Source organism: Ursus maritimus, unplaced genomic scaffold (genome assembly GCF_017311325.1).
Source record: "Ursus maritimus isolate PB19 unplaced genomic scaffold, ASM1731132v1 scaffold_20, whole genome shotgun sequence".
Taxonomy (NCBI): Eukaryota; Metazoa; Chordata; class Mammalia; order Carnivora; family Ursidae; genus Ursus; species Ursus maritimus.
In genome coordinates, this window is record NW_024424453.1 from 8,452,465 (window position 1) to 8,465,267 (window position 12,803).

Here is a 12,803-nt window from a genome sequence, read left to right on the forward strand (position 1 = left end):
CCTTCAGAAGTTAAAAGAAATGCAGTTTACTGACCAAGCCCCCCTCCACAACAGAAAAAAGAACCTTTCCTCTTATCTGGGTTCAGAACTGGCAAGCAACCTCAGTGTGGGCACTTCATAAATATTCAGTGACGATGAAAATGTCGACAGTGCAAAGAAACCGTTTTGTTATTTCAAGAACCCTTCTGAAATGCCAATGATTGAAGCAGGATCTTGACTATCCTTTGCAAATCTTGAACAAGAAAAGCCCAGTTCAGCTGGTCACGTGGAACAAAACAGAGCAAGCACAGTGGATTAATCTCTCCCGGAGTCTGGGGTTGTGACAATTTTCAAAGAGCAGAGCAAACTGAAGCAGCAGGTTGGATTGTAAATAACTACGCCCAAAACACCTCAAGCAATTGGGATTCAGTGTCTCCACCTTGTAGGGAAACAACCACCTCATTTTACTTTGCACTGGACACACAGGCTGCGCCTAGGGACAGAAACGGGTAAAGTTGGCACTGGGAGTGCCAGTTCATTCTAGTCAATCCTAACCCATCCCTATCATGATGCATCAGTTGAGCTGAGGGACATTCAGAGAGAACATGGTGAAACCAATGCATTGGTATGTTGCCCGGTCAAGGTCTGCTTGTTTTGGCCTGGGTACACCTGGCCTTGGCCAGTGTAATCTTGATAAACAGAAACCAATACACCTCAGTAACCACTGCCCAGACAGCCTGTGCTGGTGAAGCCGGGGTCTGGCTGAATTGTACAAGGATGGCTTGGAGACCTTCCATCAGAAAGCTGGGCTCTGTCTGCCCCCACAGAGACCTCTTTCTGGGGTTCTAAGAAGCACTCTCCATTTGTCAATGGTTGGTTGACTCAGGCCAGAGCAGGGGTGGGGCAGCCATGGCTTGGAGGTGGGCCTGGGCTATCTTAGGCCTGGAACAGAACAGCTCTCTTTCCTTACACCAGCCTCCCATCCCCCACCACCATGCTGCCCCTTCCCCCACAAGTAGCCTCACATTTTTCTCAGCAACAGAGAGGTGGTGAGGCGAGTGCCTCCTTCTCCCCGGTGGCTCCCCCAGTCCTCTGTGCTGGATCTAGTTTCACACACACATACACACAACACACACACCCCCTTACATGAGGACAGCTAAGAGCTGAAGCCCACATCAGGGCATCAACCCCCCAGTCAGCATAGTGATGCCTCAGCAGGCAGGGAGGCCCCAGGAAAGCCACTTCACTTGCCACAGCTTTAGCTCTCTGACCTTGGCCTCACATATAGGCCTCTATTTCTAGTGCCCACCCTCCCACTCCAGCCCCAACTACCACCTCTGACCTTATCAAAATCTGCCCTTCCATTTGTCCCTCAGATGTTGCCTGAACGTGTATACAAGCAAGACAGAGCTCTGCTGACAAGAGGCGGGCTGCGACTCTCTCCTCTCGAGTCCAAAGACCAGGGAAGGAAAAGCGCATCAACGGAGTTCTTGCTTTGTGCCAGAAGCTTTGGATGCATGATCTTTCTTCATCTGGCCCTCATACCTTAGAGGAAGGCCTCATTATTACCTTAAGAGCCGGCGCAGTGTAGAGATCGAGAGCTGAGACGTTGCTGCCTAACTGCCTGAGTTCAAAGTCCAGGTGTACTGTTCGCTCTCTACGTGACCTTGGGCCGGTGATTTGACCTACATGCCACCTCACCAGGAAAATGAGAATCAGGTTATTGTGAGCATTAAATGAGTTAACCTATGTATAAAGTACTAAGAGCGGCCCTACGGAAGTGTTAGTCACCATTACATAATATTATTACATAATATTAGCAACTATATGTTCAAGATGAGAAAACAGAGGCCACACAATCACATGCATTACATGCTGCTTCGCTTTAGCATTGTAAGGTGTCATCCCCTTCCAGGGACAGTTCCATTTGGCCAACAGCTAGAGCCTTAAAAGTGAGCGTAGGAGAAAAATTGGAGAACAGGAGCCACCTGAGTCTTGTTTGGGCTCCTGAAATTGTGCCCCGTGAGCTGAGGGTTACCAGTGACTGGAAGTGCTCCGTTGCCTGTCTTTGGGCAGGAACGTCCTGACTGGTTGTGGTTCTGGAGAGGGCTGGCCCCAGCACCTGCTCCTTCCTCTCCTCAGAAGCAGGCTGAGACCCCGTGATTCTAACCCTCCTCCTCACCCCCACCCTCACCTCCATCCTAGAAACTGGGTAGTTTTTCCTGAAAAGATAGCAGATGTTCAATTTAAACCCAACCCCACCTGCTCCAAAGCACATATTCTCTCCGTTCTTATCTCAGTCAGTTGCCCCACAGCTGCCCAGACATCTGTGGTAGACAGACAAATGAGGTCACAGGGATTGACTGTCATGCCTTGACCTCCATGTGCAGGGGAGGGAGGAGACAGGAAATCGGAACAAAGGCCAAGGCTGGTGGCAGGCACATGTATGTGTGACTAAGCCATCCAATCACTCGATTTATAAATCCAGTCCATGGGAAAATCCCATTCACTCACCTAACATGCTACAAGGGGCTCCCTTCAGCCCCAAAGCAGGAAAGTATCCAGAGCTGTGTCCGGTCAGGCAAACCACAGTCTCAATGGTGCAGCATTTTCTGGAGCTTATATCGTGCCTTGAACTGATACTCTCCTTGTTAGCTTTATGATCTTGGCTAAATATCTCTGAACCTCTCTGGACCTGGATTTTTAAAACAGGGCAAATAACCCCTACCTCCCAGGATTTTGCTAGGGTTAACTGCCATGACATATGCAAAAATGCCAGGGACTGGAGCATAGGAGATGGTTAGAAAATGTGAAATCTCCTAGATCGTGTAAGAAACCAGGTATAATCTCACTTAGTTCCACCCCAGAGATAGAAGATCTGGAAGAAGGCTTCCCGCACACTTGCTCTAACGTTCCTGTCTCTAACTGGTAGAGAAGCAAGTCTGCTTGTCACTTCACGGCATTGGGGTGTCAGAGGCCCTTCTCAGGAAACCCAGTCTTAGAACCAGCAGTGCCTGTGATGGGTTGTCCACTGCCTTCCTGGGTCCCCCAGGCCTCTGTGATAAGCTGTCTACCTGCCCCTCCACTGTCAGGCCCTTCAAGCTTTTCAGTACTGTGCTCACTGGTTTCCTCAAAGCAGGATAATATTTGGCACCAGTGGACAAAATTCTTGTCAGTTGTGCAGTGAATCCCTAGATGCTTACCTTCCTGCCTGCTTAGGAGGAGGAGGAGAGAGAGGACGTGGAGTAGGAGGGGAGGACACAGGGTGAAAGTTCCAGAAGTCCAGCAACCTTTCATCCCAGTCCCAAGGCCAGGAAGCTGAGTCTAAAAGGAAACTCCTCAGAGGCCTGGGAAAAGGCCAGTAAGGGAAGTACAGAGATACTGGAACGTGGAACGCTCTGAAGCAATCTGCCAGATGAGAAAGGGAAAGGAAAGTGGTTAACGAGGTCAAAGGGCATGAGTTTTCAGTCTACTATTCATCATGACTGGAGGGTGACTATTGACCAGATTATTTCTTCCACAGGTACGGAGGGAAAAGGCTTGTTACTTTTTTTGGCAGTGGGTTCCTCCCCACCATGCGGACTGTTCTCATCCTGCAGGGTTGGGGGAATTCAACTCCAAGCACTCGGTGTGGCGAGAAGGTGAGGGCTCTGAAGCCAGAATACCTGGGTTCAAGCTGTTGCTCCCTTCGGACCCACACGTGACCCTGAGACCTCAAATTCCTCACATGAAAATAAAAGCAGTTGCCACCTCCGGGCTGTGGTGAGCAGGCTGTGAGAACATGTGTGAGGAGGCTTCTCATAAACCATGGAACACTGCAGTTATTGGTCACTTGTTATTTTTAATACGTAGAACTCTAACTTCTCTCCAGGCCAACTAGCACTGTCCCATTATCAGCAAAGAGAAAGACAGGGATTTATCAAGGCCTTTTATAATCTTCGGGGATTTAAAGGTTTTAAAGGCTGAAGAATAGCCAAGTGCTTTGCTTTCTCACCTGTTCCTCCCTCCAGTCCCCAGCATCTTTCGGAGAAGATGGGCCCTTTTGGGGAAAAGCCACCATCAGGCCCGAGGCAGGCCCCCCTGCAGGCTCAGAGCAGCAGCCAGCCTCTGGGGAGCTAGATGGGGAACAGGGAGCTCAGATGTGCCTCCCTCCTCCCATCTAGGGCTGCAGTATGCACTTCTCTCTTCGTGGGCCACTTCCTCCATTAAAATGGTATTTAAAGTTAAATTTTATGACTGACTTGATATAAAAATGGATACAATCCAGGCTGGGTTCATTACTGCATATTCATCATGATTAATTTTTCTTATGATTTTAATAGATACTTACTGTAAAAGAAATGAAGTCTGAAGAGCACTTTGGCCGCTAGGGGGCAGCACGAGCTCACTAGATGGTTACGGGGCCTGGGGTGGAGGGGTGGCCTTGTAAATAGTGGGGAAAGACAGGGCGACGACTCCCACCGCTGACTCACAAAGGGCTTTTGCTTCTCACAGCGTTTCCTCCGAGAGTGTTGTGTTAGCACCTCACAGCAGCCCCAGGAAGCAGGCGGGGGGGCGGGAGTTATTGCTCCACTTGGGACAGAGAAGGGAGGCTCACCCTGGGAGGCCCAGTGTGGCGCTGGGTCACAGGGTGGCAGAGGCGGGCCCAAACAGAATTTCCTGGCTCCTCCTGCCATGCTTCTCTCTCTCTCTCTCTCTCTCTCTCTCAAACAGAATTTCCTGGCTCCTCCTGCCATGCTTCTCTCTCTCTCTCTCTCTCTCTCTCTCTCTCTCTCTCTCGCTTTCTCAGAGCCTTAGCCGGGCAGGATACTGAGCAGACAAGGGTAGGACTAGGTAGCCAAACTACACTTCATGTTGGTGGCTCAGCGCCGCCAAGCCTCCACGCCTCCCCACCCCCAACTCGCTGGGAAGCAGCAGCCCTCTTTCTGAATCCAGGCAGAGGGGGACCCTATATTCCAGACCCATGCCCTACCCCCAGGCTCCCTGGGGCCAAACGTGCCTTTGTTCACCGGCCCCTGCCGAACCACTGGCCAGCCAGGAGCGAGCCTCGTCGGTGGGAGAGCCGTTCACCCCGCTCCCTGAAGGGCTAGCAACATCAAAAGCATACTAAAGGCATTCACTGTGCAAGGCTGAAGGAAGAACTAAGCACTATAGGGGCTCCGAGTGCCTGGCAAAGGCACACAGCGAAGAAGGAAAGACCAAAAACAAAAGCAAACAGAGCACGGGCAGGAGATGATGGGATCCTGGAGGCTGCTTTTCTACCTCCCCGGGGGAACACCCAGCATGCGCCCCGGTGGAGTGCGCAGCTAGGCTGAACAATAGGCCTTTCTCTCTCCAGCAGCTAAGCACACACCCAGGAGGCAGAAAGCCGGGCTGACACAGGCGGCTCTGGCTCTGCACTGGGGTCTGCACTGAACGGGAAGCTAGTTTACAACACAGATAACTGGTGTTCGGTTTCCTTCTTTAGAGGTGAGGGCGGTGCCTAAGCCCATGTGATAAATAAAAGGTAGATTTCCTTGCTGAATGAGCAGAAGAGGACTGTTCACTTGTCCAGCGAGCACCGAACTGAAATGGATGTGCTGAAAGGCAACATCCTAGGGTGGTTTGTTGAGTTCCAGAGAGCACCTCTGTGGTTCACAGGAGCACGGACGTTCTGGGAACAAGGAGTCCTTGGCAAAGGGTGGCCACGGCTGAGGCACGGAGACATGGCATTACGCAGAGGCCCTGGAGATGTGCAATGGGTAGGTGGGGGCCTGGCTGCTTCAGATGCTCCAAGGACAGAGGTGACTTCCATCCACTGAGCAGCGTCTGTCCTCAGGGTCACCAAATAGGCAGGAATCTCTCCCTGTTCATACAGAGTGACGCTAGTACTGGTCTGGTTAAGCAGGCCCAACTAAAGGAGGAATGGCAGGCTTGTCACATAGATGAAGTCATAGCTCAGTTGCTGGATCTCCACAGTCCAACCCCTGCCTTCCCAGGGACTGGTGGGTAGAGGTGACAGTCTGGCCTAGGTTGGGAAGAGAGGGACTGAGAAACCTGCTCAAGAAAGGACAGGAGCCCTCAGCAGAGTGCCTGGGCGTTCATGAGGCTATGTATTCAGTATTTTCCTGGGAGGGAGCAGACATGGCACTGGGGGCCACGGGAAAAGACTTATCCAAAGAAGGCTCTGTTCAGGAACTCTGTGATAGAGGACAATGGACTTTCAGAACTGAAAAGGACTTTTAGGGTGGTCTACTCTGACGCCCTCGTATTGGCCCAGGAAGGGACTTTGGAGGAAACAGAATCCAACCCCAGTGTGGCTAAAAGGATGGTGTGACTTGCTGAATGCCCCACGGCTGCTCAGAGAACAGAAAGAAGAGCCCCAGTTTCCTGATATATGGCCCAGAGCTCTTGCTGAGAGATGACACTATCTTGAAAGTGGAAAGTAAAAGTGACCTAGAGGAGTCCCGGGGAGCTGGGTGTTTCTCTGAGACTCATGGGGCTGAGGATGCAAAGTGAACCTTAACTTTGAGGCCAGACTAGAGAGGGAAGTAGGCCACCAAAACACTGCAATTTATCAGAGTAGGTGGAAAAACAAGACACACAAACCAGCTCAAGCTCACATGACAAGGGAAGGTTGGTGGGAAGGACATCTGTGCCATGGTGTCTGAGGTTCCTTCCATCTCTAGGGTTCTGTTCTGAGGTCTGTTGCTCTTACAGCCTGAGGCTCCAAGGAGATAGGAAGGAGTCTGTGTGCTGACTTGAGAGGAGCAAGTGTGGGAGGGCTGTGACTCATGCCCCTGGAGCTTCCCTGGACTGCTCCAGCAGCTCTGAGTCAGCAGCCATGTCTGAGATTGGCACCATTGCTCAAGGCCACCTATGGTGACTCAGCAGAAAGGGATAGGACGATGAATTGCTCTTGCTGGGAGAGGCTGGGCAGCCAGAACCTCCCACCTGTGGCATCCATGTCCCTTCTTGGGGAGGAAAGCAGAAGGCTTGCTGTCCTCTGAGGCTCCCACAGCACAGGCTGTCAGAGCCTCCATGGCCCCGGGCAGGGCTGGGGGCCAGCAGTGTCACTAGAACAACATCAGTTTGTTTTCTTGAGGAAGGCAGCCAGTTTCCTTCAAATGCTTAGTATGCCAAAGAGAAAAGGAGCCTGAGGTTTAGATTTGGAAGACAATGTTGGGAGAACACCTAATTCTATAATTTCACAGATGAAGAAACTGAGGTATGAATATATTATGTGCTTGTTTGTTTGTTTAATTTTTTTTTTTTAGATTATGTACTTTCCCCTCAAGATTACTTAGAGCCTCTTCTCTCAAGGCCATTTTATGCTAACTGGTAGCTAAGGGTGAGAGGGCTCTCAAGAGATATACTTGGGCCTATCCTGTGGCAGGCCGAATAACGCTCCCCACCCCCAAGATGTCCACCCACTAATTCCCAGAACCCATGAATATACTGCTTACAGAGCAAAGAGGACTATGCAGATGTGATTAAGGATCTTGAGGTCACAAGATTATTCTGGATTATCTAGGTGAGTCCAGTGTTGTCACAAGAGTCCCTATGAGTGAAAGTCAGGGGCAGGGGAGGCAAAGTCTGAGAGAGATTGGAATTCCCTCTGCTGCTGGATTTGAAGATGGGGAAGGGGATTCAATCCAAGGAGTGTAGACAGCCTCTAGAAGCTAGACAAGAGAACAGATTCCTCCCTAGAGCATCCAGAAGGAACACAGCCCTGCCGCCACCTTGACTTTAGTCCAGTGAAACCCATCTCTGACCTCCGGAACCAGAAGAGATTTGTGTCATTTGTAAGCCGTGAAGTTTATGGTGATTTGTTACCGCAGCAATAAGTAACGAATACACGTCTCCCTACCTTTCCATCCCACTGCTAGTTAGTGTGTGGCTTTAAAGAATAGGCTTGAAAACGAATTTGCCACCCCTTGATTTCTACTCAGTGAGATATGAAAATAAATGATTTGGAGAATTACAGTATAAATACCACGTCCCTTTCATTCAATAATGAAAGCTGCAGATGCTTGATCAAGTTGGACTCAGTTGGACATAAAAAATAAACAACTTAATATTTCTCTCATCACCACGCTTTTAGGTCCCTCTGTTGAATTATTCTTCCACTTTCCTGGGTGCAATGCTGCGCATATTCTCAAGCTTCCCTGGTCACTTCCAGGTATTAATAAGCGTCTCATTTTTAGGTATGGGAAGTCCAGGCTGGTCTCACATCCAAGCTTCATCTCTGATCTAAGATACAGCTTTTCCCGCCCTAGCTGGGGCCGGAGAAAGAGTCTAAAGCCTGCGGAAGTGCAGCGGGTGTGCTGGGGAGAAAGGTGGTTAGCTTCCTGACTGGTTTCCCACTGGGTTCTCCCATTCCTCCACCACTCACGTTGCTGGCTCCGGCCCCTTCGCGGTGGGGAGGAAGGGGCAGGAGGACTCTCCTGGCTTGGAGTGTGGCCGATACTCCTCAGGGAGCACTCTGGACATGTCCAACCACACGGCCCCCTGACGAAACATCCCAATCACTGGCTGCCTCCAAACAGCTCTCCCCCAGCCCCCACTGACAGCACACTCCAGAAAGAACCCAGCTCTTCAGGAGCCCCTCACTCCATCTTCTGAGGTGGGGTCTCTTTCGTGGTGACACCGTCCACAGTCTCCACTGGACCCACGTGAACGCACCTCTTTGCTTTGTCCAGCACTGGGGGGTGCACACCATCCTCGCGCAGCCCTTCCTTTCCACTCTCCTGTCCCAGGCAGCTCCAGCCGGAGCCTCGTGCTTAGATTTTTCCGGGTAAGCTGCAGTGTTACGAAGTGTCCTAGGCCAGTTTGGCCAGACATGACCACCGGACTGCTTGTGGGAAGTAACGGTAGCCATCAGTATGTGGACTTGGTGAGGATTAATTATTCCCTCACAATTCTGTCACTGGGTTATCAGGAAAGCTCTTTGTCTTTGCACAAAAGATTCATTTAAGGGAAACATCATGATATTTTAGAGGCAAGAGTCAAATAAACTATAGGGTTAGCATTAGACAACCAGATTCCTTCAAACCAATTGCTAGTTACAGGACATTAGAGATCAAGCTTCTGGTGCCTTTAAGGGCACAGGCTATAGGCCCCCCAGTCCTAAGCTCAGTCCATGCAAGTGTGAGGAAAATCTTAAATATTTGGCTAATCCACCTAACTTGAATAATATTAATTTCACAAAATAAAACCTATTTTAAGCATTCATTATGCTAATTAGCAAAGCCCCTGGCATTACTCACAGATAATTATGTATCCTGTGGTAGCTGCCTCTGGAGTGTGGGTAAGGCTAGAACTTAACAAACACACATGGTATCACCCTGCCTGTGTTGAAGCATTTCCCATTACATTACAGACATCGTTAACAGCCAGGCTCCAGGCTGTTTCCCTAAACTCCTGGTGCAACAAGTCAAGTCCTCCTAAGAAGCCTCTCTCCACATTCTGTCTCAGTCCTGTGACGGCATGGGGCTGGACAGTTTCCACAGCTCTGCCTTGATCCACTAGGAGGCAAGATGTCGGAGTGCCTCCTGGGAGACACCCCACCCTCCCCCAGTGGTCCTCTCAAAGCCCCTCCCTGCTCTTGGCTCGCAGTGGAGACTCATGTTCTCAGCATGCCAACGACTCTCCTCAAAGAAGTCCCACTGCTCACCTCCCCATCAACTTCCTCCTCTTCTCTCCACACCCCTGTGCAGGTGATGGCTCAGGGTCACTGGGCTGGGTTTTATGGGTCACTGCTTAGCAAATTCTGTGTGGAGGGTCTAGCTCCCCTCCAGGCAATATGTAAGGGCCACATAATTCCCCCATTTTTAGCTTTGAGGGATGAGCTGAAATTCTGTAGTCATAGAACAGCACCCCTCCCCACCCCTTAACGTCCTGCTACAGACCAATGGGACTTGTCTTGCTTCCCTTTTTACCTTGCTTGCCAAGGCTGAGTTTGATACCTGCCCACAGTAGCTTCTCCTCAGTTGAGGTTTCAAAACCCCCTGGGTCCAGCTATCCCTCTGCCTCCTTCCCTCTTCCTCCCTGCTAACTCACTCACAGCTTCTCCCATCTGCTTTCTTCCCTGTCTCTCTCTCTACTGCTGTCCAGGAGCCCCTCACTCCATCTTCTGCAGTGGGGTCTCTTTCTGCTTTAATGACTCTGATGTTTGCTCACTTGCTTAAAGCCGAGGCAAAGTTGTCTAGAAGTAAATACTTTTTTAAAAGTTATAAAGTTTTACTGTAAGTTTCCCAGCGGGTGGTTACGTGAAGGCATGAGGAAAACATGAATATTCTTCCCTGTGAGAAGTCACAATGCCCAAATACACAGACGCCCAAACACACAGACGCCATTTGTTTCACGAGAGGCTGAAATGGCATTTCTCTCTTTAATCAGATGATGAAAGAGCAATCGTATGACATCAGAGAAACATCTTCTGATCACAAGTTCCACAGAATTTGGAGAACCAACGAAGGCAAATGTTTAACACAAACATGTCTTATTTTCAGAAGAGACTAATGATGGCTAAAGGAGTAGGAACAAGACACAGGTGAAGGAGAGTTTGAGCGCTCTGGGGAGTTGCTCTCTACAGAAGTGGGAAGTAGACACCCATCCCTCCGAAAGTGTCAAAGAGTCATAACAGAGGTCAGAGCAGAGTTATGCAGACTCATTAGAAGGGACAAGTGGCTATCTGGCCTGCAAGATCCAATGGAAACCTCTTGAAATATACTGATACAAGGAAAAAACTGCCACAATCACGGGCCAGGGAGCAGGATGCTGGAAGCAGAGAGAAGGAAGAGTACCCAAGGCAAAGGATGGCCATGTCCATCCTGCAGTGCCCAGAAGAGGAGAGGGAGTTTCCGCCTGCAGACCTGTGGCAGGGCTACTCTGAGTGAAGAGATGAAGGTGGGTCGGTAGCCAATAGACTCTGGGTAACACGGGTTCAGAGGAATTCAGTATTTTTGGTTCACGGTTTCATGATCCATACCATGAAACACACAACTTGGGTTACCTTAGCTTGATGTCCTTCAACAGTTAATAAAGAGACTTCTGATAAAGACCTGCCTTTCTCTGTGGCTGGGAGAGGATGGGCTGGGAGACTCACAGCATATCATGGCTCTGGGGAGACACGACAGTAGTGGCTCATTGCTCAGTGGAAACAAAGAGGTAAGACCTCTAGGTCAGTCTTGGTCTTTGGACCTTGTATTAGGATGAAACAGTCTCTCAGAGCACTTCCTTCCCTTAGAGCAATGGTTCTAAGACTTTCGTGGACATCAGGTCACCCAGAGGGCTTGTTTCGCTGAGCTCTACTCCCCAGGTGTCTGATCCAATAGTTCCAGGGTACAGTCTGGGAATCTGGGTTTCCAACAAGCAAGCTCTGAGGTTATACTGAGCTGGGGGTCCAGAGACCACACTTTGAGAACCACTAAGAATTTCCTTTGCCCCCACACCTAGGCTACTCTCCAGACCAAGTGAATCAGAATCTCTAGGGGCTGGGGCACAAGCACCAGTATTTTTTAAAACTCCCTGAGCGTTTCCAAAGATGACCCGCTATCAGATCTACCATTCTAAGCAAAAGATTTCTAGGTGATAGGCTGACAGAAAAACACCGTCCTTTGGGCAAGAAAACCGCGTTTCCTATCCTGCAATAAAATAAAACTGGGGAGTAACTGCAGAATGGCTGTTAACACTTGCTCTATGCTGATATGTGCCAGGGTTAAAGTACTCCTTACAACAGCTATCCCATTTGATAGATGTATGAGACAGGAGCCCAGTAAGGTTAAGTAATTTGTCTGAGGTCATGTGCCTAGTGACAGGACTGGGATTTGAACCCAGGTACCTCGGTCTCAGAGTCCCTGCCTGAGGCTGCACCACAGAGCCCTGTGTGTGCAGTCCATGGGAGTGTATTAAAAGCTCTGCTCTCTGTGAGCAGTATTTATAGTGAAAATGGAATGAGCCCCATCATTTAGCAAACTGGGTTAGAATTCTGGTTAGGATTTACACTTAATAGGGATGTAACTTGAGCAAGTTCTTTAGCCCCTCTGAGCTTGTTTTCTCATCTGGAAGATGGGTATAAACGGGCCTACTTCATAGGCCTGCTGGGAAGGCTAAAAAAACATTTCCAAGTACTCCGTATAGCACCTGGCACTCGCAAGAAATGTTCTTCCCTGTCCCTTCTCCAGCAGCCTTTCCTCTAAGGTTCTAAGAACCCAAAAGAGTTTTTTTCCCAATTGCTCCTTGAGTGACTTTGCAAATACGACTTTCCTCACAATTGATTGAACAAATAATTTGGGGGGTGGTGGTGAGAGGTTTTCCTGCTGGATGGAAGGAAGCACAGATGTTAGGCTTTGCTGGACAATGAGTTGCACACTCATGACCCTTGAAATTGAGGAAACTGTGATACTAGTTGAGGGGAAGTAAGGAATGATTCACAAGCTGTGGCGTCCCAGCATATCCCAGGGCAGCTGCACTGCACCAAGGGTTGGGGGCTGGGTGGGGCACCCACAGCTGCAAGGTGTGCTTCAAGTCAGTTGTTACTAATAAAGAAAGTACGGAAGCCTGTGACTCACTCAAACAGTAATACATTCGACTAGACAGGCTTTCTTGAGGGGAAGGAGGGAGCAAAGCCTAGCTCCCTGGAATAGTACACAATTCTAGGTGGGCCTTTAGGAGTCTTGCAAGTGAATGTCACCCAACCATATGCCAAAATTAAAATGACTGCATATGCCACCTAAGGCAGACCGAAAGAACATTTTGAGGCAAACCACAGTAACCAGTTTGTACAGCCTCTCACTTCTGAGAGGTTTTGAGAGGAATCATTAAAGCAGATATAGGTGCCT

At 49.6% G+C, this 12,803-nt stretch overlaps 1 long non-coding RNA gene across 1 annotated transcript; it reads left to right on the forward strand.

Annotated features, from left to right (window-relative positions):
• LOC121104218 lies at positions 1-3,799 on the forward strand. The gene is made up of 3 exons (XR_005836513.1): positions 1-488; positions 1,356-1,698; positions 3,503-3,799. It is a non-coding gene; the product is annotated as an uncharacterized LOC121104218 (long non-coding RNA).
• Positions 3,800-12,803: the final 9,004 nt, after the last annotated feature.